Source organism: Tasmannia lanceolata, unplaced genomic scaffold (genome assembly GCF_043159265.1).
Source record: "Tasmannia lanceolata isolate RefF3 unplaced genomic scaffold, GAP_Taslan_0.1 ptg000008l, whole genome shotgun sequence".
NCBI lineage: Eukaryota > Viridiplantae > Streptophyta > Magnoliopsida > Canellales > Winteraceae > Tasmannia > Tasmannia lanceolata.
The window spans coordinates 49,458,038-49,478,860 of record NW_027518685.1 but is presented as its reverse complement, the minus strand read 5'-3'; the positions used below and the strand labels follow the sequence as shown (position 1 = coordinate 49,478,860).

General features: G+C 42.2%; 2 long non-coding RNA genes across 4 annotated transcripts; one reads left to right on the top strand and one right to left on the bottom strand.

Annotated features, from left to right (window-relative positions):
* The first annotated feature begins 1,735 nt into the window (after positions 1 to 1,735).
* Positions 1,736 to 3,320, top strand: LOC143883633 (uncharacterized). Of its 2 annotated transcripts, XR_013252452.1 has the most exons (3): positions 1,736 to 1,909; positions 2,722 to 2,914; positions 2,988 to 3,320. It is a non-coding gene; the product is annotated as an uncharacterized LOC143883633 (long non-coding RNA). The 2 variants fall into 2 exon arrangements; XR_013252451.1 differs by lacking the exon at positions 1,736 to 1,909 and having other exon boundaries at positions 2,412 to 2,914.
* Positions 3,321 to 4,733: 1,413 nt separating this feature from the next.
* Positions 4,734 to 20,581, bottom strand: LOC143885349 (uncharacterized). Of its 2 annotated transcripts, XR_013253214.1 has the most exons (3): positions 20,106 to 20,581; positions 6,227 to 7,952; positions 4,734 to 5,016 (listed from the first exon to the last, which is right to left on the bottom strand). It is a non-coding gene; the product is annotated as an uncharacterized LOC143885349 (long non-coding RNA). The 2 variants fall into 2 exon arrangements; XR_013253215.1 differs by lacking the exon at positions 6,227 to 7,952.
* Positions 20,582 to 20,823: the final 242 nt, after the last annotated feature.

Below are 20,823 nucleotides of genomic sequence, written 5' to 3'. Positions count from 1 at the left end.
AAAAGATAGATTACTAGTTGCAGACCCGTGCGATGCACGGGTATTATATAAAATTTGAATGAAACAGTGAGGACAAATGAGCAAACATATCCATTAGAAATCATTCCAGTCTGCACCAACTAATGTGATTGTGTACTCACATGGGAAATAGTCATGATTCAGAAACATAGAACCTTGCATCATGTATTGTATGAACATGGTAGTTGATATCATTAGTGATCACTATAACATGAGAAGGCATCAATAATTAGCATAACATGAAAAGAGACTCACAACAAAAATGAGTAGATAAAATGTATTTAACTAAAAAGGCATGCAAAAGTATATTTAAATTTAGCGGAATCTTCAACAACATGATCTTTCCGAGCACAAGAGATGGATAATACCACATTTGACACCTTCTCTTTTGTGCTGCAACACCGCCGGATTTAAGTGAAAATCTAGAACATCTGGTACGCCTACACATTGATCAAACCCACAGAGGGGTCTGATCTGAACTAAAAAAAGGAAAGAAGAAACATTCATAAGGAAGATATAAAATAAGTACATAATTCAATTGCTCACAGGGGTGTCATTAGTCGACCAAATATCGGAGAAGTATCTTTGAGCATAACTGCAAATTATGGACATTTGAGATATAAAGTTTTATAGGAAAAGTCTATCAAGAAGTTGTTTTCTTCATAAAGCATTAAGCTTATCCCTTGTTGGACAGGATAATGCAATTTGTATGCCACAATTTGTGTTAATCACTTTCTGCCAATCAACCTCACCGAGAAACAAACTAAAAAAAAATCTGAAAATGGCTTTCTGAAGGAAATCTTTTCACTCAAAGCTCTACTTCATTGGATTGTTTTACATAAACAAAAAATATCCATCTCTGTCATGTATATTCATAAAATTCACGTTACCCGACCAAAAAAAAAATTCACGATAAACCTAATCCAAAATGTAAAAATCATGAGCAATCAAAGCTCAAAACCTAGAAAATAAAACAAACAAAATGACACTATGTAAACAAAGAAAAACATGAAAAGGAAAAAAAAAAAAAAAGGTAATGACTATATATCAATTTCACAATAACAACAACCAACATAATACCCTAGATAGACAAAAAATAAAATATAATACATACATATATATATATATATATATATATATGAGGAATAAGATTGTACGCTCGACCGTACCTAAAGTTAGGTATGGTAGAGTGCCAAATCACATGGGTCCCACATTTTTGGTGAGCATCTAAACCATTCATTTGCAAGGCCCCATCATAGATAGGGTGCATACCAAAAATCAGCTCCATAGTATCATCCTAACCCATCCATTTGTGGAGGCCAAAATGGACAGACAGTGTTTGTCCACAAATCTGCCCATTTTGGCCTCCAGTTTTGGAGGGGTTAGGATGATTCAATGGTGCTGATTTTTGGTATGCACCCTATCTATGATGGGGCCTTGCAAATGAATGGTTTAGATGCCCACCAAAAATGGGGGACCCATGTGATTTGGCACTCTACCGTACCTAACTTTAGGTACGGTCGAGTGTACAATCCTTTTCCTCTATATATATATATATATATATATATATATATATATATATATATATATAGAGAGAGAGAGAGAGAGAGAAAAGAGTTCCTGCGCTTAACGGCATGAAAGTTACCTGCGGTGGCAAGCTAAATCGATTCCCATTGGCTGAAAGAGAGAAGCCGAAGCCACTTGCGCTGGAAAACATAAAACAAAAAAACCAAACAGAGGCTTTCGAGCTCTTTATGCGTGAGAGGGTTTCAAGCTCCCCATTTGTCTCGCCTCTCCTCTTCTGCCAAAGGGATTTTGGCGCCTCTCTCCTTCTAGCATCTCCTCTTCTTCCAAAGGGTTTCTCGCCTCTCACTCTCGCTCAAGTTCTCAGGTAAGTGGTTCGAACCTCTCTGTTTTTTTTCTTCTTTTAATCTGTGAGAGGGTTTTGTTTTTTTACAGCTTTTGTTTTTTTCCCCTCTTTTTTCGTTTTTTCCCCTCTAGGGTTGGGTTTTTTTCTTCCCTAGTGAGAGGGTTTCGAGCTCCCCCATTTGTTTCGGGTTTTCTTCAACCTCTTGATGGCTTCTCTGCAACCATTTTTCTTCCCTCTGTTTTTTTTTTTTTTCTTTTAATCTGTGTAAGGTTACGGTTTTCACCCTTTTTTTTACACCTATTGGTTTCTAAATCTTAGGGTTTATGATCTTATGATTTGGCTTTTAAGATGTTAGGGGTTTAGGGTTTAGGTTAGGGTTTTCATCTTTTTTTAAAGATGGGGTTTAAGGTTTTTCATCAGATTGTTACCAAATCTGATTTTCGTTTTAGGCTTTAGGGCTTCATGGTTTTCAAGTGAAGAAATCCTAGACTTAAAACGCAATTTTTCATAAATTACCCCAAAAAATGGATTACGAAAATGTAAGGTTTAGCAGTAAGATGTTCTGAATGCTTTGTTCTCTCTTTTTCGAAGCTTAAATCTCAAGATTTCGTGGCATGTAGTGCTGATCTGTGTATTTTCCTTAGTCCTTTCTTTTGTATGTTCCTTCCCATGAAAGAAACTAGATTTCAAGTTATAAAATTACATATGTTTTCAGAGTAATCACCCTTGTTTCTTTATTACCAAATTCCCCTATTGGATTTGAATCTCCAGGACTACTTCATCTTCTACTCTTATTCAGGCATTCATTGGTTTACCTTGCCTTAATGTTTCAGGTGATCAGGAGTATTGCAAAGTACTCAAGAAGACAACACTCGTGCATATAGACGATGTGGCCTCTGCACAGATATTCCTTTTTGAATGCCCAGAAGCAAAGGGCAGATACATTTGTTCATCTCTAAGCATCCCAATTCGTGGGCTGGCTAAGTTTCTTTCTAGAAGATACCCAGAATTCCAAATCCCACCAAAGTAAATTTTTATCTTCCCTCCTTGTTTTATTTTCTCAATGCAGTTGCTGATCGGAAGTGTTTAATCTTTTTAGCTTATCGAGGGAAGTGGAAGAAGAGGAGGAAGAGCCAGTTCGCCTCTCTAGTGAGAAGCTGGTTAATTTAGGATTCAAGTTCAAGTATGGCCTCGAGGAAATGTACGATGGAGCGATTAACTGTTGCAGAGAGAAGGGTTTGGTGTAACTCTTTATATTAATAGAGAATTAGCAGGGAACTTCTTGTTTGTTGGAGCTAATTTATGAATAGGAACTGGTCTGATATGAAATCACAATGGACCTTGACTTATTGTAACATTAAAATAATGACTTGTAGAGAATTTAATCTATGCAGTTGTAAATTAATTGAGCTATTATGTGTCAATTAGCATATATCCAAGAGGTGATCTAACCTGGTTGATCAATCCAAGACGTTCTGCAGCGTCCTCCAACTCACTGTCTGCTCCCCTTTTCTTGGCCGGATTTAAGATGCTAATCACCTCTCTTGAGAGAGAGATAGAAAGGCAAATTGAAAGAGCAAGTAAAGAAAGCGGTTTACACTTTAATATAATAATATTCAGGGGTGCTCTATTAGCCTTTATTAGTATAGCCTTACTAAGAGGGTGAGTGCAGTGCCCCTATTGATAAGGGCAAAGAGCTAAGCTTGCGATACAGGTACTGAGTATCGACTCATGATGGATATCTGTTGCACCAAATCACCCATTTTTTAAAAGAATTGCTAAGATTAAAAACAAAAAGGTAAGCAAGTCTGCACAGCTTTTAATCTTAGCAATTCTACAAAATGGGTGATTTGAAAATTGCAAAATTAAAAATAAAGTTGGTCTAATTCCGTCTGCGGACGAGGTTAGACCAACGTCTACTGCTCTACATCTAAATCTTTGCCATTATGAGTACAAAAATACATGGCATTACCTATGTGTTGCAATCTTGATTGGGTATTGCTATCACAATGGAGTTGAACAACATGGCCATAGCAAGCCGTAGTTTGTTCATGCCTTTATAAAGTATTCTTTAAAGAATGTCAATTGTAAGAAATGTAATTGAAGGCAATCACTTTGTTTTTTAAATAGACCCGATCAATTGGTCAGATTTTGGTGACTGAGAATAGATTTAGGGGGGGTTATACTAGTGCTGGGACAGAACTCCGTCACAGTGGCATGAGCCAATGTACATTTGATGCCAAATTTGATGATCGGAACCATTGGCCATCACCTGTGTTGTAGGGAGTGTATTCCATCCATCCATTAGATCATGGTCTGCAAAATTCGTTGGTTTATACTGCTTGGCAAAACCATGAATTTTGTCAAAATTGATATTAGAGCAAGGACATTTGAGCAGTTCTTTGCAGTGTTTATGCCGTCTTTAGTTACCATTTTTTTGTTGGTAGACAATCAAGCACCAACCATTCTGACTAGTGTAACACGGCCAAAACAGGGTAATTTCTAGGGCGCCAGTCATTCAGAGTAGGACCCAACAGATGGGGCATTTAAAATCAAGTATTAGAGTGCAAATATTCAATACATTAGATGAGTCGCGACCACCATATTATGGCCCATCCGAGCTGCAACAAATCATTCCAATACTACATGCTTTCAACAAACTCTGGATTAGTCATTTAAATGCTAGTTTCATTTCCAGTCTATTGAACTCATGTAGCGTTGAAATGAAAATTTTCCTTGTTTCCAAGAATACTTGCAAACATATTCGAACAGATATTCTTGGAAACATAAGATTTCATCCACCACATTAAACATTGATCCACAAGTTTTTAAAGACAAGTAGCTATATCCAAAAATTTCAAACACTTCATACAACAAGTACAGGACATATTTCATCTGTCTCATTGAGTCTTCATTTGTAATTTACAATAACGAGTACAAAAAAGATAATTATTATCAACATAAGAAACATGATGGAATATATGATTCTCACAAGTACTTCTTCACAGAGCGTTGATTTTCCCGCCCTCTTCATATAGGTACCGTCGCACCGCATTCTCTTCAACTTCACGTCCCACTCCTCTTTGCATTTCATCTACCCATTTGAAATAATTGTAACCATTCTTTCCCTGTATTAAAACGTATGTAAATATTCCTTAGAAAGCATTATGAAATAAACTAAGCCAACGTAAGGGAAATGACACTTACATTCCAGACCAAATCCACGTATCTCAATTAAACAAAAAAAGTAGGTAACCCTACTTAATTCATTTATTAAGTAGGGTTTTCATATATTAGGGGTTACTGGCATGCATCTCTTGAACATAAAGATTGTGTTGAAGATAAATGAAAGGAAGTGGGATTTATAGGAGAAAACTAATATAGGTCAGCAAAATATTAAAATCTTGTCTGATCCCTTTCATGTCATCTTAAGATTAGAAAAGATCAGCCTTAATTTTTTTTTAACCCAAAAAACAATGTTTGACTCGGCCAAGTGAACAATCCAGTAACACAATTCAATTCCATTACTGAATCTGAGTTTTTAAGTACTGGGTTAGAGTGATTACAAATAAGTCTAGGATTTCTTCACTTGTGCCAATCGACATTTTTGAGGTCAACAAAATCACATGAACAAACAAAGAATAGATTTAAGAATGAAAATTCATACAGATCCAAATCCATACAAAGTCACAGTATATAAATAAGAATGACAATTCAAGGAAACCCAGAAAAATTCACAACGAAGAGGAAAATAAAACAAAATGAAACATTGTAGAATCGCCCCTCTTCTTTGACCTCAACTGGGGGCTTGTACAGAGCTCTAAAACTGAAGAGAAAAAGATGAGAGAATTTAGATGAAAAAACCTTTTTTATGATGTTGAAAACCATGAAGCCCTAAAGCCTAAAACAAAAATCAGATTTGGTAAGAATCTGATGAAAAACCTTAAATCCCATCTTTAAAAACCCATCTTTAAAAAAAGATGAAAACCCTAACCTAAACCCTAAACCCCTAACATCTTAAAAGCCAAATCATAAGATCATAAACCCTAAGATGAAGAAACCAATAGCTGTAAAAAAAGGGTGAAAACCGTAACCTTACACATATTAAAAGAAAAAAAAAACAGAGGGAAGAAAAATGGTTGCAGAGAAGCCATCAAGCGGTTGAAGAAAACCCGAGACAAATGGGGGAGCTCGAAACCCTCTCACTAGGGAAGAAAAAAACCCAACCCTAGAGAGGAAAAAACGAAAAAAGAGGGAAAAAAAACAAAAGCTGTAAAAAAACAAAACCCTCTCACAGATTAAAAGAAGAAAAAAAACAGAGAGGTTCGAACCACTTACCTGAGAACTTGAGTGAGAGTGAGAGGCGAGAAACCCTTTGGAAGAAGAGGAGATGCTAGACGGAGAGAGGCGCCAAAATCCCTTTGGCGGAAGAGGAGAGGCGAGACAAATGGGGAGCTTGAAACCCTCTCACGCATAAAGAGCTCGAAACCCTCTGTTTGGTTTTTTTGTTTTATGTTTTCCAGCGCAAGTGGCTTCGGCTTCTCTCTTTCAGCCAATGGGAATCGATTTAGCTTGCCACCGCAGGTAACTTTCATGCGGTTAAGCGCATGAACTCTATTCTCATATATATATATGTGCATCAAGATCATAGAATCCATTAAGGCTACCGATATTTGGACTACCACGTTTAGATACTGACAGGGACTCACCTTGTCTTATCATTTTTTGAGTTGTAAAGTTTATAAATAAAGGAGTGAAATCAAAAGCTTTGGAACTGATAAAAATTATGGATTTAAAACTATAGAAACATGATAACAAGAGATCGTTGAGAAAAAAATACACCAAGAAAACGTAGAACACAGAGACGAAATGAAAGCGACAAACAATTACGGCCCGTTTGGATACCTTGGATTTTGTATTTGGATTTGGAATTGAGTTTTCAGTACAAAATGAATAGATCTGCCAGCTCATGTTGAGGGAGACAGAGAGGTAAAGGGGTAATTCCTGCTGTAGGGGAGAGGTTGAGGAGCCAAGAGGGTGAAAGAAACTGCCAGATCTGTGGATTTCCAATTTCTTATTTCCACAGCTTATTTGGAAATCTGATTTTTTTCACTGTCAGTCGCTGAATTGGAAATTTAAGGATTTGATCGGGATCCAAATGTCAACGCAAAAAGGGCTGCAAATGTGAGAATTTCAAATCAAAATCTTCTCGTCATCCAAACGGGCCCTCAGAGAAATTTAAAATAAAGGGAGCTGCTTAAACTAAATGAAAGAAAGAAGAACCATCTAGCTTCTTTTATTTAGGTCATTGAAGGATGAATAGTCTGCAGTCTACAAAAGATATGTAAGCAGTAGACGGTTAAGGAGTTTTATAAAACGACAAAATGAAAGAAGAGAAATTAAACTACTCACTTGCCCGTGCAAAGCTCAATGTATATAGAATGTTTTGATTATTAGGTTCCAAAAATCAGTAGCCTTTTTAGATGAGCGAAATAGAAAAAAATACGCAAATGGACATTATGGCAATTGCTTCCAAGTCCCCACAGCACGGTAAAGTTACCACGCCAAGAAAAAAAATGAAAAAGCAACCCCAATAAGAGGAAAATTATTAAAACTAATAACGGCAAACACCATTCTTCGCTTCACCACATTCTTCCCTTCTTCTTATGATAATAAAAAACACCGCAAACACTCCCATCAGAAATCAAACAAAACCATAACAAAAAAAATAATAATAATAAAGAAATTTGGAGCGTTAACCAACACTCTTCTTCTCTTCCGAAAGAATTTGTATTAGATGCTTTTAGAAACACTGACGATGTTGGGCTCCCTTTTTCCTTCACCAGTGATGAGATTGCTCTTATCCGGGGATCCCATTCCAGAAGGCAAACTGAGAATATGAGAGACCCACGAATTTTTTTTCCTTGCCTTCTATTCTGTTTTCCCTGGATTTCGAGTTCAGAGAATAGGTGAGAAATCGGAGAAGAGCAAAGCTAATCGTAATGAGTTGATTTTGGGGAGATTTATGCCGATTAGGGTCGATTCTTCAGGTCGATTCGTTTTCCTGATGAAATAGGAAAGGAAATCGTTAAGATTGGATTTACGACTACAGGTTTTAAGCATGTGTAAACGCTGCAAAGATGAATACTGCCATAAATTCCATCAAATCCCTTCGCAGATCCCTTATTCTTAGAAATACGATAATTAAGAAAATTTTCAGGGGATTCTTGTAGATACGTTTTTATGGAATATGAAACAATAGATAGGAATTGATAGTCTCATTTTGTGCTTTATTTATGGAGATTATTTAGGGAAGAGAAATTCCGTGAGTCTTTTGGAATTCAAACTTTTTAATATTGTGTGATAGAAGAGGGGCTGCCACGTGGCACAACTATTCTTAGAAATACGATAATTAAGAAAATTTTGAGGGGGTTCTTGTAGATACTTTTTTATCTAGAGGGAATATCAAATGATAGATTGGAATTGATAGTCTCATTTTGTGCTTTATTTATGGAGATTATTTAGGAAAGAGAAAATTCCGTGAGTCCTTTGGACTTTAAACTTTTCAAAATTGCAGGATAGAGGAGCGGCTGCAGGTGGCAACTCCAGAGTCCCACTTTCCCATACATATACATATATATATATATATATATACATATATATATATATATATATATATATATAGAGAGAGAGAGAGAGAGAGAGAGAGAGAGAGAGAGAGAGAGGGGTTCCTACACATATGTGTAGATAAGTTATCTACACACTGGCTTAAAATACAGTGGGGGCCACATTATTTGGGTGATTCAAACCATTCATTTTTAAGGCCCTCATATAGATAGGGTGTCCATAAAAAATCAGATCCATAGGATCATCCTAACCATTCGAATTGTGGAGGCAAAAAATGGGCTAATTTGTGAAGGTTTAAAGACATCCATTTTACCTCCCCAAATCGTAGGGTTGGGATGATCCTATGGATCTGATTTTTTGTAGACACCCTATCCATGTGAGGGCCTTTAAAATGAATGGTTTGGATCACCCAAACAATGTGGGCCCCCACTGTATTTTAAGCTAGTGTTTATAGAACTCTCTACACATATGTGTAGAAACCGTTTTCTCATATATATATATATATATATATATATATATATATATATATATATATATATGGGAACGGTCAACCTTACCACACAAAACAATGGCACCAGAACGGTCCAATCGCATCTCTCTCTCTCCAATGAAGTCCCCAAAGATAATAGACCGCTGACTTCCCTAGGCTTTAAAGCGGGAATTTGAGAAGATAGAGTAGGCTTTAAAGCGATCGAGTGTTTCAGGAGATGCCATCTTGGGAGCCCCCAAGACGATATCATTCCTCATAACCAATAAGAAACAAGGGAATCACTGAAGAAAAGATGACAAATGAAGCACTAGATATGAATATATAGAACCGTTAAACCAGACTGAGAATGAGAGAGGCGTTTTCTTGTTTTTCATCGTTTTCAGCTTTGGGAAGGCAAACGAAAGTCTGAACTTTCTAGGCAGGAATAACCTGAAACTTTAATCTGCGCATTTTTGAGTTAGAGCCTTGAAAGGATAGAGGGCTCTTATTTCTTGGCATTACGGTTGAGTTATTTGTCAACGCATTCCAATTGTTTGACTATGTACAGAGTTTATCATAGTTCATGGTACCCGTCTTGATTCGTGTTACCTGATCGTAGAAGATTTGTCAACTCCATTTCATTCTCGGAAAGCCGCGTAAGTAGATTGAATGATCCAGCAGAAATCAATGAAAAGTTGACCTTTCCTTCAATTGAAACCCCTCGAAGACACGGTTAGTAGTTGAATTGGACCTTTTTATTGTTTTTTTTTTTTTTCGACACCTTACTTGCTTTCTTTGTTTTTACCTTTGAGGTAATTACATTTACACCCCCTCTAGTTTCTGACACATCCACTTCCACCCCTATAGTTTAAAACGTGACAAATACACCCCTGTAGTTTCAATTTGTTTAAGGTTTGCTCCCTCAGCTGAAGATTCGTCCATATATTGAAGGGTTAGGATCATCTGATGGAGCTGATTTTTTGGGCACACCCTATCTATGTCAGGACCCATCAAATGAACGCTTTGGATCATCCAAATAATGTGGGCCCATACCCGAATCCAAACACTACCAAAAAATCATCCAAATAATGTGGGCCCACATTGTTTGGATGATCCAAAGCGTTCATTTGATGGGTCCTGACATAGATAGGGTGTGATAGGGTATAAAAACAGCAGCCAATTAGCTGCCGACACGTGGCCCCAGGATGGCCCACCACAGGCCCAACTGTTGCACAAGGGCAATCTATTAATTTCTTGAAGAGTAGGTAAATTTAAACCTATAACAGGTCGACACTTGTCCTGGGGTAGGTAATCCAACCACCCCAGGTTTCCCTCTATAAAAGGCCTTTCAGGGCTCATAATTGACGGTAATAACTTCTCACCCACCACTCTTAAACTCGCTCTGCACTCCTGCTCATACTGACTTGAGTGTCGAAGAGCCTGTCCGGAGTAGAACTCCGGGTTGGTCTTTTGACCTCGTTTGCTCTTGCGCAGGACTCAGCTTATTCACTTCGGCTCCTCGGGTCCTCCAGCTCAGCTCTGACGTCACTGCCGTATATGTTACCAATTTTAGGCCTAACAGATTGGCGCCATCCGTGGGACCACGAACTAAAAGCTGTTCAAATCCCCTTACAAAATGGCAGGACGGAGGAATGCTCGGGTACCAACCGCACGGACTACCCGAGCCGTGCTACTTCACAGGACCCGGAGTGAGCGAATCGCCTCACAGGTGGTGGCTACTTTTGCTACAGCAGAACAGAGCCCGGCTTGTTCGGGACACCTCGATCCCGCGCCCACTCCAGATCAAGTTCAAGCTCTCTTTTAACAAATGACAGCTCTTGTTGGTCAGTACCAACAACTAATCCAAGCGCCTTCCCAACATATTCCAGAAGCTCCACGACCTGTTCAGGAAAGGTCGAATGTCCACAGGGGAGAGTCGGCACGCCACGGTGAAGAGCAGATTCACCACTTCACAAGGCGAGTCCATCACTCCAGAACCGGGCATGCCCATACAGAGCCCCACCCACCACCGCTGGAGGTCGCGGTCCCGCTCTGCGCGAAAGCACCGAGCCCATGAAGACTGCGCACCGCAAGAAAAATCCCGGTCTCTTTGAAGGAGTCCGGAAAGTCAGTCCGGCTCTGCGGCAAGCCCGTCAGTGGAGAGAAACAGGTCGTTGGACCGACCAGACCATAGAGCTGATCCGATGCTTTGAAGGATAGAAGAAATGGACCACCGCATAGAAGAGCTGGCAAAAGATCAGAGCCGGCCTGCTCCCTGGGCGTTCTCGAGCAGAACGCCGTTCACCGACGATGTTATGAATGCACCAGCACCCAGGGGGTTTAAAATGCCAACCGTCCCGCAATATGACGGGACCACCGACCCTGTGGACCATCTGGAAACGTTCAGAACGATGATGCTCCTCCACGGCACGTCCGATGGCTTCCTCTGCAGAGCATTCCCGACCACACTGATTGGTGCGGCCTGGGACTGGTACTCAAGGATCAAACCAAAGTCCATCAGCAACTTTGAGGACTTTGGGGACGATCTGGTCCGCCATTTCATGAGCAGCCGCAGGCCAATGAAAACAACAGCATCCTTGATGGCCTTGCGGCAGGAGGACAACGAACCTCTGAAAGTGTTCGTCAGCCGTTTCAACAGGGAGGCACTCCAAGTGTCGAATTTGGATCCCTCAGCCGCCATGAACGCGCTCCTCACAGGCGCTAGATCCAACGACTTCCGCCGGTCAGTGGCTCGCCAGAATCCACACTCACTGGCAGATCTGATGGCCGGGGCGGAGGAATATATAGCAGTGGAAGAGACACTGGCGGCTCTGGACTCAAATCGGAGGAGATCCTCTGAGGACAAAAATCCTACCAAGCAGTGTAGGGACGATAAGGCCCCCAGAAGAGAGAAGTCCTCCCAGAGGAGGGAAGAGAACTTCACCCCTCTCAACACCTCCCGGAGACACATACTGGCCGCTATCAGAGGAGAAGAGTTCGTAAGGTGGCCGACCAGAATGATCTCCAAGGGAAATAAGAGAGACAAGTCGAAGTACTGTCGGTTCCACAGGGACCACGGTCACGACACAGACGAATGCTGGCAGCTCAAGGAAGAAATCGAGCTGCTGATTGGCCGGGGCTACTTGAAAAGGTATGTCCAAAGTGACGGCCACACAAGAGAGCGCAGAGAGAAGAGTCCCCATGGCCGGAGCCCTCGACGGTCACAGCCGCCCCCTGCCCGGGGTCAATCTCCTCAGCCATCCAGTCCACAACCAGAGGCACACCGATCCCAGCCAAGGGGAGTTATCGGCACGATTATGGGTGAACCGGCTGTCGGGGGCACAACATCTGCTGCTCGAAAAGCATACGCACGCCGAGTCAATGTCGTGCACACATGCAGCAAAAAGATGAAGTCAGAGAATGAGATCTCCTTTTCAGATGCGGATCTCGACAACTTGATATTGCCGCACGACGACGCCCTGATCCTGACAATACTCGTCGCGAACTGGGAGCTGAAGAAAATCCTTGTCGACAACGGGAGTTTGGCCGATATCCTTTACTATCATGCTTTCAAAAGAATGATGATCGGAGAAGACCGTTTGAGGCCGGCAAACTCCGATCTGTTCGGTTTCTCAGGGGAGGTCGTGAAAGTGGCAGGACAGATTAAACACCAGTCCTCGTCGGAGAGTCGCCCTGTCAGGCCTTCGTGATGGTTAATTTCCTGGTAGTGAGGGCCACTTTGGTCTATAACTCTATCTTGGGAAGTCCTGGCCAGAACTTGATCCTTGCCGTCGCTTCAGCGTATCACCAGAAGCTGAAATTCATAACGCCAAACGGTGTGGGAGAAGTCAGAGGAGACCAACCACAGTCCAGGGAGTGCTATGCAATGGCACTCAAGGGCAAAAATGCGGTGGAATCGCTGCCGATTGAGCTACTCGATCTGAGGGATGAAGCCCAGAGGACTCAGCCCGCCGAAGACCTCATCTACATCCCCTTATGCAAAGATGAAGATGAGAAAGTCGTTCAGATCGGCTCGTCTCTAGACAGCAGCACCCGGCACAGCCTCACCCAGTTTCTTCAAGACAACGCAGACGCCTTTGCATGGGCTCCCATTGACATGCCCGGCATAGACCCGGAGGTCAACATGCATAGACTTGGTGTTGACCCTACCTGCAGGCCGGTGAAAAAGAAAAGAAGACATTTGGCCCTCGAAAGACGGCAGGCGATAAAAGAATAAGTGGAGAGGCTCTTAAGGGCTGACTTCATTCGAGAAATTCAATACCCGGACTGGCTGGCAAACATGGTCCTGGTGAAGAAGTGTAAGCCTAAGGGTCTACTCTCCTATCTTGTTTTGATGATTCTAAACATAATTGATTATGTTCTTGAATACTAATCAATTTGCCTTGAAGTGTTGTGTTAAGATAGGTTGATCATTGAAGAAACCAACACTCCACATGGTCATGCTTGAAGATGTACCACACAAGAGTCAAAAGGAGCTAAGTGAAGCTCACATCATCTCTCAAGCAAGCATACCCAAAATGGAAGATCAATTGAAGACCAAGGCATACACAAAATGGAAGATCAATTGAAGACCAAGGCTAAAGAGAAGTTGAAGGTTACATAGATTTCATTGTACATCCTTTCTCTTTAGATTTATAAGTCAAGGCAAGGTTTTTCAAAAAGAGTTTTCAAAAAACACTTAAGACCTTAAATGCTTTAGCGAATGGTTATGCGGTGGACCAACATGTTGGGACCCTCATAAACATTCCAAATTATCTTAGGAATTGAGTTCCAAAAGCCCAAAATCAAATAAGCAATAAAAAGATAAAAATCTGCTTATTTTAGGCTTCTCGGAACTCCGAGATTTTTCTCGGAGCTCCGAGCTCGGAACTCCAAGAAATGGTCAAGTAGTTTTTTAAAACTTCTGGCCATTCTCTCGGAACTCCGAGAAATGGTCCAATAGAATTTTTCTTCTTCTGGCCGTTCTCTCGGAACTTCGAGAATTTCTCGGAGCTCCGAGAACATCGCGACAGCCAAGAAAAGAGCCGTTGGTTTTTGAATTAAAAATTAGTTTTTGATTTTTATAATTCCAAACGGTCATATTTTCTTGAGAGGCTATATATACACATTCAAGAGGATTATTTTCCTCTCTTGAATATTTGGAAAATCTTCCTTAAGCATTCAAACAAACTTGCAACCCATTTGTGCTTAAGAATTTGTTTTCTCTCCAAGCTTGCCTTGCACTTGCAAATCTTTTAAGTTTGGATTTAGGGCTTTCAACTTGCAACCTACTTTAGAGAAGCATTCAAGGGACTACAACGTGCATCAAGCTTTCAAGAGAAGCCAAGCTATTCATCTTCTTTTCTTGTAAAGGTGGCTAGGGCATCCTATCTTAATACCCTAGAGAGTACCGCTTAGAACTCGGTGGAGAAGGAGAGTCATTGTAAAGGTGGAAGGGCATCCTTATTTAATTCCCTTGGATTGTAATCGCCTCGGAGCCGGGCATCGTGGATGTCTCGCATAGTGGAAATCCTTAAGGACGATCTTAAGAAGAGTGGAGTAGGGCTTTGCCCGAACCACTATATATCGATGTGTTCTTTCCTTTTTTCTTGCACTTTCATTCTTGATTTTGGTTTGGCATTTTATTTTGTTTTGATCTTATTTGAACTAACCAAAATCTAATCAAGAGAAGAAAATTCAAATTAGGTTCAATACTTAAATTTAAAAAGGCAAAATTTAGTGTTATAATCAATTCACCCCCCTCTTGTTTATTTCAAGAAGACAAATGAAAAATGGAGGACCTGCGTTGACTTCACTGATCTGAACAAAGCCTGTCCCAGGGATAGCTATCCGCTCCCAAAAATCGATCAGCTCATTGATGCCACCGCAGGTCATGAACTACTAAGCTTCATGGACGCCTTCTCCAGATACAATCAAATCAGAATGTATGAGTCAGACATACTGAAGACTTCCTTTGTAACGGATCAGGGGACGTACTGTTACCGTGTTATGCCCTTTGGCCTAAAAAATGTCAGGGCCACGCATCAGAGGCTCGTGAACAAACTCTTCCAGAATCAGATCGGTCGTAACATGGAAGTCTATGTCGACGATATGCTGGTCAAAAGCCAAAGTGCACAAGATCATGGGTCCGACTTGAAAGAAACATTTCAGGTCCTAAGAGAGCATAACATGAAACTTAACCCCACTAAGTGCACTTTCGGCGTCAGCTCGAGAAAGTTCTTAAGGTTTATGGTAAGCCGAAGAGGGATAGAGGCCAATCCAGAGAAGAGCAAGGCCGTGGTGGAGCTCACTCCGCTGAAAACCATCAGAGAAGTGCAGCGGCTAACGGGAATGGTGGCCGCACTCGGGCGCTTCATCTCGAAGTCCGCAGAGAGATGCCTGCCTTTCTTCAACGCCGTTAAAGGAATCAAGACTGTACCCTGGACAGCTGAGTGCCAGACCGCGTTTGAGGAACTGAAGCAATACTTGTCCTCCCCACCGCTTTTGACAAAACCAGAGCCGGGAGACGAACTGCTCCTGTACCTGTCCGTGAGCCCTATGGCTCTAGCAGCCGTCCTAGTTCGTGAAGAACACAGCCAACAAAAACCGGTCTACTATGTCAGCAAGGTCCTGCATGACGCCGAGATCAGGTATCAGCGGGTCGAGAAATTGGCCTACGCCCTGGTCATGGCAGCCAAAAAATTGAGGCCGTATTTTCAAGCCCACACAATAAAGGTCATGAGCGATCAGCCGCTCATGCAAGTTCTCCATAAGCCGGACACCTCAGGACGACTCATGAAATGGGCCGTGGAGCTGAGCGAATTCGATATCCAGTACGTGCCTAGACCAGCAATAAAGGCTCAAGTGCTGGCAGATTTTTTGGCTGAATGCACCATCCCCCAGCAGAGCACTGAACTTGAAATTTTCCAAACCCCGGTTGGGGAGAAAACCGCCACTGAGGAGCGAATGGAAGATGGAACTGAAGCAGAAATTGTCCACATACCAGCAGAACAGGATCCATCGGCCACCGAACCGCTCTGGGAAGTGTACGTGGACGGATCTTCTAACAAGGGTGGCTGTGGAGCCGGTTTGACTCTCACCGGGCCTGACAACTTCACTTTAGATTACGCCCTGAGGTTCGGATTCTGCGCATCCAACAATGAGGCTGAGTATGAAGCCCTCATCGCCGGAATGAATCTCGCAGTCCAGACCAGCGCCCAAAGGCTGAAAGCATACTGTGACTCCCAGCTGGTTGCAAACCAGATTCAAGGGGTCTATGAGGCCCGCGACGAGCGCATGATCAAATACCTCTCCAAGGTCCGCCAGTTATCCAGCAAGTTCAAAAGTTTTGAGGTCATCAGAATCCCCAGAACAGAAAACACAAAAGCAGATGTGCTGTCTAAGCTGGCCGCATCCGGATACACCACTCTTGGGAGTATATGTATGGAGTTTCTACAGAAATCCAGTATCGAAAATAAGGCCACTGAAGTGATGCAGGTGGAGCACGAGTCCTGCTGGATGGATGAAATCATCGACTACCTGCGCAGTGGAAAACTCCCCGAAGCCAAGAAGGAGGCCCGCAAAGTGACATAGAGAGCAGCCGGGTTTTCCCTCGATGGTGAAAGCCTGTACAAAAGTTCGTACACCCTCCCGTACCTGATGTGCCTCCGGCCAAGCAACGCCGCATACGCTCTGCAAGAGACGCACGAAGGGATTTGTGGAGAACACCTAGGGGGCAAGGCCCTAGCAATCAAAGTGCTGCTGAGAGGCCTGTACTGGTCCACCTTAAGACAAGACTGTGGATCCCGTCCCGGAGGGGGGGGTGGTCCCACGAGGGTGGTGTTTTACGATGATAGCGCCTTTGTCCATTGGTTTTGAATATGATTGCCTTTTTCACAAATTTAGGATAAAAGTCCTAACTTCACGAAAGAAACAACTGACCAGAGTCGCCACCTAGATTAGGGATCTAGGACCCATGATTAACTCTGTTAATTTGGTCTGCGTTTAGAATTCTGGGTAAGTTACCTGGTTACGAAGTCGGAAGGTGTACCGCACGAAGCGTATAGCACCGACCTTGCCTAACTTTTTAAAAGCTTTAATTATTCAGGTTTAACTAAGGGGGTGAATGCGAGTTTTATTTTAGAAATCTAAACATTACTAATGATTTGGCCGTTCACAGTTTAGACTCATGCGGGCCAGGAGTGCATCCTACATGCAACTACATGCCTACGTGCCTATGTGATTGTTTTTTAGTTTGATGAGATTTGGCTTAAGTTGAATTTGATTAATTGATTTGAGGTGAAGTGACTTACGCTACATGAACCTAGATCTAATGCAATGGGCCTAAGTTGCATCTTAATATTTCTGTGAGAATTTGGACTCTAAGATTCTATTGGGGAACCTAAAGTGCAACCTCTAAGTTCAGAACCTAAAAGATTTTACGATTGATCTTGAATTGTGATTTTTCAATTGTGTGAAAGTTCTTAGGTTCTTTAAGGCTTTCAAATTCCAAAGAGTTCCAAATTCAAACAAAAAATCTAAACATGCAATTTCTACCGAAGACAATTAACATGACATTTTAAATGATGAAACATGTAAAGAAACTAAACATGGAAAGCCAAGTAACTAATCATGCAAAATGACCAAAGAACTAAACATGCAATCAATGATTTGAGAGTGGGAGAAGGGATAGAAAGAAAGGTGGAAGAGATGGGGAAGGGTGTGAGAGAACAGGAAGGATGGAGAGGGGGGCGGCTGAACTTGATTTTGCCAAGTTGCCTACGTACCCCGTCGTGGGGATCAAGCCATACGTAGTTCCAATTGGTGGTTGAGATTGAGAATTGGGATTGGGATTTGGATTAGCTTCGGAAACTAGGATTTGAGAATTAGAGACTTGGATGAGGAATTTTGAATTGGAAACTTGGGATTAGCTCCGAAGGATTGAATGACAAGGTCATCAAAAGAGATGGACTTTAGATTCAGGCATAGGAATACAACTCGGTTGGGGTCTAGGGGTGCAACCCGGTTGGACAACGGTAGGTGTGGCTGAATTAGGCATATGACTCGAGTGAGTCAAGGGGCGCAACTCGGGTTAGGATTGGAATAACTCGGGTTGATTTAGCTTAGGTTGAGCCAGATTGGGGTCCGGTTGGTTTAAGGTGGAAAGATTGGGTTTTGTTGAGTAGGGTTTATGATGTAGGGAACGGCTTGGGTTTGGGAGTGTTAGGGCTAGGCCGAGTAGGCCCATGGAGTCGGATTGGGTTTGGTGGGACTAAGTGAGTGGGTTAGACCGGGTTAGACCCGTGTTGGCTTGAGTTGTAATTCGGATGGGTTTAGGTCCAGGTTGCGGGTTTTGTTCCAAGTTAGACTCAGGGTTCGGGTTAGCGGTTCGGGGTTGGGGCTCGGGTTAGGGGTTGGGTTAAGTTGTGCGGCTGGGTTGGGTTGGGTTGAATTGGGTTGGATCAAGTTGGATTGAGTTAGGGTCAGGTTGGGCGCGGGTCAGGAATTTATGGATTAGGTGGGCCATGGGCTTGGAATGGGTTAGTTTGGGCTGATCCACTTGGATCGGGTTGGGTTATATTTGGTTGGGTACAGGTTGACTCAAGTCGGGTTCATTTGCAGGGCCGGTTTTGGGTTGCCAATTCAAGTTAGGTCTAGGATGGGACTCAGGTTAGAAACGGGTTGGGGTTGGGCTCAGATTAGATTAAGTTGGGTTAATTTGGATTGACCCCAAGTTGAGGTCCGGGTTGCATCTTGGTTAGGCCCAGGTTGCAGGTTTTGGTGAAGGAATGAATGGTTCGGCCAAGATAGTATCAGGTAGTGGGTTTGCTTTAAGAGAGAGGATTCTAGGTAGGGGTTTTGATATGACATGATGGGCCATGGGAGGTGTTGATGGAGATGGGGTATGTAGCTATGGAAATGGAGCATGTGACCATGGCTATAAAATGGGTATGTGGCTATAGAAGTGAGTGCTGTGTCTGATGGGCATAGAATTGTTGTGATGGCATACATGCTGTTAGGTTATGGGGTTATCCTATTGTGATGCAAGAACATGATGTATGGGTATGTTATGGATCATGTGAGATATAATATAAATTTAATGGGGAGGGGACAAGGTTCGGTTGGGATGGGGTGGGTAGTAAGGAATATAGGTTGGGTTGGATTTAATTGGGTTGAGTGTGGGGCCCTGTTGGGGGGTATGGATCAGATTGGGTTGGGTTGGGTCGGTTGGATTGGGGTGGGGTAGTAAGGAATATAGGTTGGGTTGGGTTTAATTGGGTTGAGTGTGGGGTCTGTTGGGGGGGCATGGATCAGATTGGGTTGGGTTGGGTCGGTTGGATTGGGGTGGGGTAGTAAGGAATATAGGTTGGGTTGGGTTTAATTGGGTTGAGTGTGGGGTCTGTTGGGGGGATATGGATCAGATTGGGTTAGGTTGAGTCGGTTGGATTGGGGTGGGTAGTAAGGAATATAGGTTTGGGTTTGGGTTGAATTGGGTGGTGCGGGTCTGTTGGGGGGGGGCGTGGATCAGATTGGGTTGGGTTGAGTCGGTTGGATTGGGGTGGGGTAGTAAGGAATATAGGTATGGAGTGCGGGCTATGAAGTTTGATGCTAATTGGGTGGTGGCTCGGATGTATGGTATGTACTACGGATCTAATGGGATGAAAGGGTTTGATGGTATTTCTGATGGATTAAGATACATAGGTTTAATAGGATGGGGACGTGGCTAAGGAGATGGGGGTTAGGCTTTAATGGCCAAGTGGCCAGGGAAGGGAAAGAGGGACGACTTCTTTTTTTAGAGGGAAGCTAAGAGCTATTGGGTCCACACAGAACATTAACTTTTATAGCATGCAGATTTGTTTCTTTGAGCTTATGTTCGTGGGCTTATTCTCCACATTTACACACACTGTATCATTTACACACACTGTATTTCGATAATTGACCATGATACACTTAGTTATATGCAACAAAGGGTCTATGCATAGCACATGTACATGATGTACGGATGCATGCATAGGCAATGCATTTGCATATACAATTCATTAGATTCAGGAATGGTGTGTGACTTCAAAAGATTTGGTTCATTAAAATGGGTCAAAAATGAAGAATAAAATGATGGCCTACCTCTCCCAAGGCTTGATGTCGTTCCTTGCTCCAGGTGATGAAGACGATTCCTTGGAGATGACTCGATTCCTTAGCGTTTCCACCACAAACGGTGGTAAGAAGAAATGAGAGAGGGGTAGGGGAAATTTGGGGCGGAATTTAGAGGGGGAGAGAGGGCTGAAAAATAATGTGTCTAATGAAGAGGGGGAGAGGGGGTATTTATAGGGAAGAGAATGCTTGGATTGCTAAAGATGGAGTTAAGGAAAAACAAGGGTCATGATTGAAAGATTGGAAATTAGCAATAGTGCAATGGTGGGGATCCAAAGAACCGTAATATTCTCTTTCCAATCTTGGGAGTGTTTTTCAAGGCAAGAGAAAAACGTCCAAAATCTTCTCTTTGTGACCAATGGAATGTCTTTCAATGGTAGAGATGAATTGCCAAAATTTAGAAACAACTCCAATGAATGAGATTGTGCCACTTGTGCCACATTTCCCTTTTTTTTTTTTTTTATAAATTGAGAAAGAAAAAGAGATCAATTGGAAACTCCCATATTGGACGTGCATGTGAGTGGAATGGAAAGAGCTTTGAATGAATGGGATTTCTTTGCAAAACTAGGAAAGCAATTAGGATAATGACAAGTGTTTCAACAAAATTTTGCAAATCAAGAATAATTGGGAACGTCCAAATGAGGAGTGAAAGTTGGAATTTTAGCAAGATTTGTACTCAATTGGAAAAAGA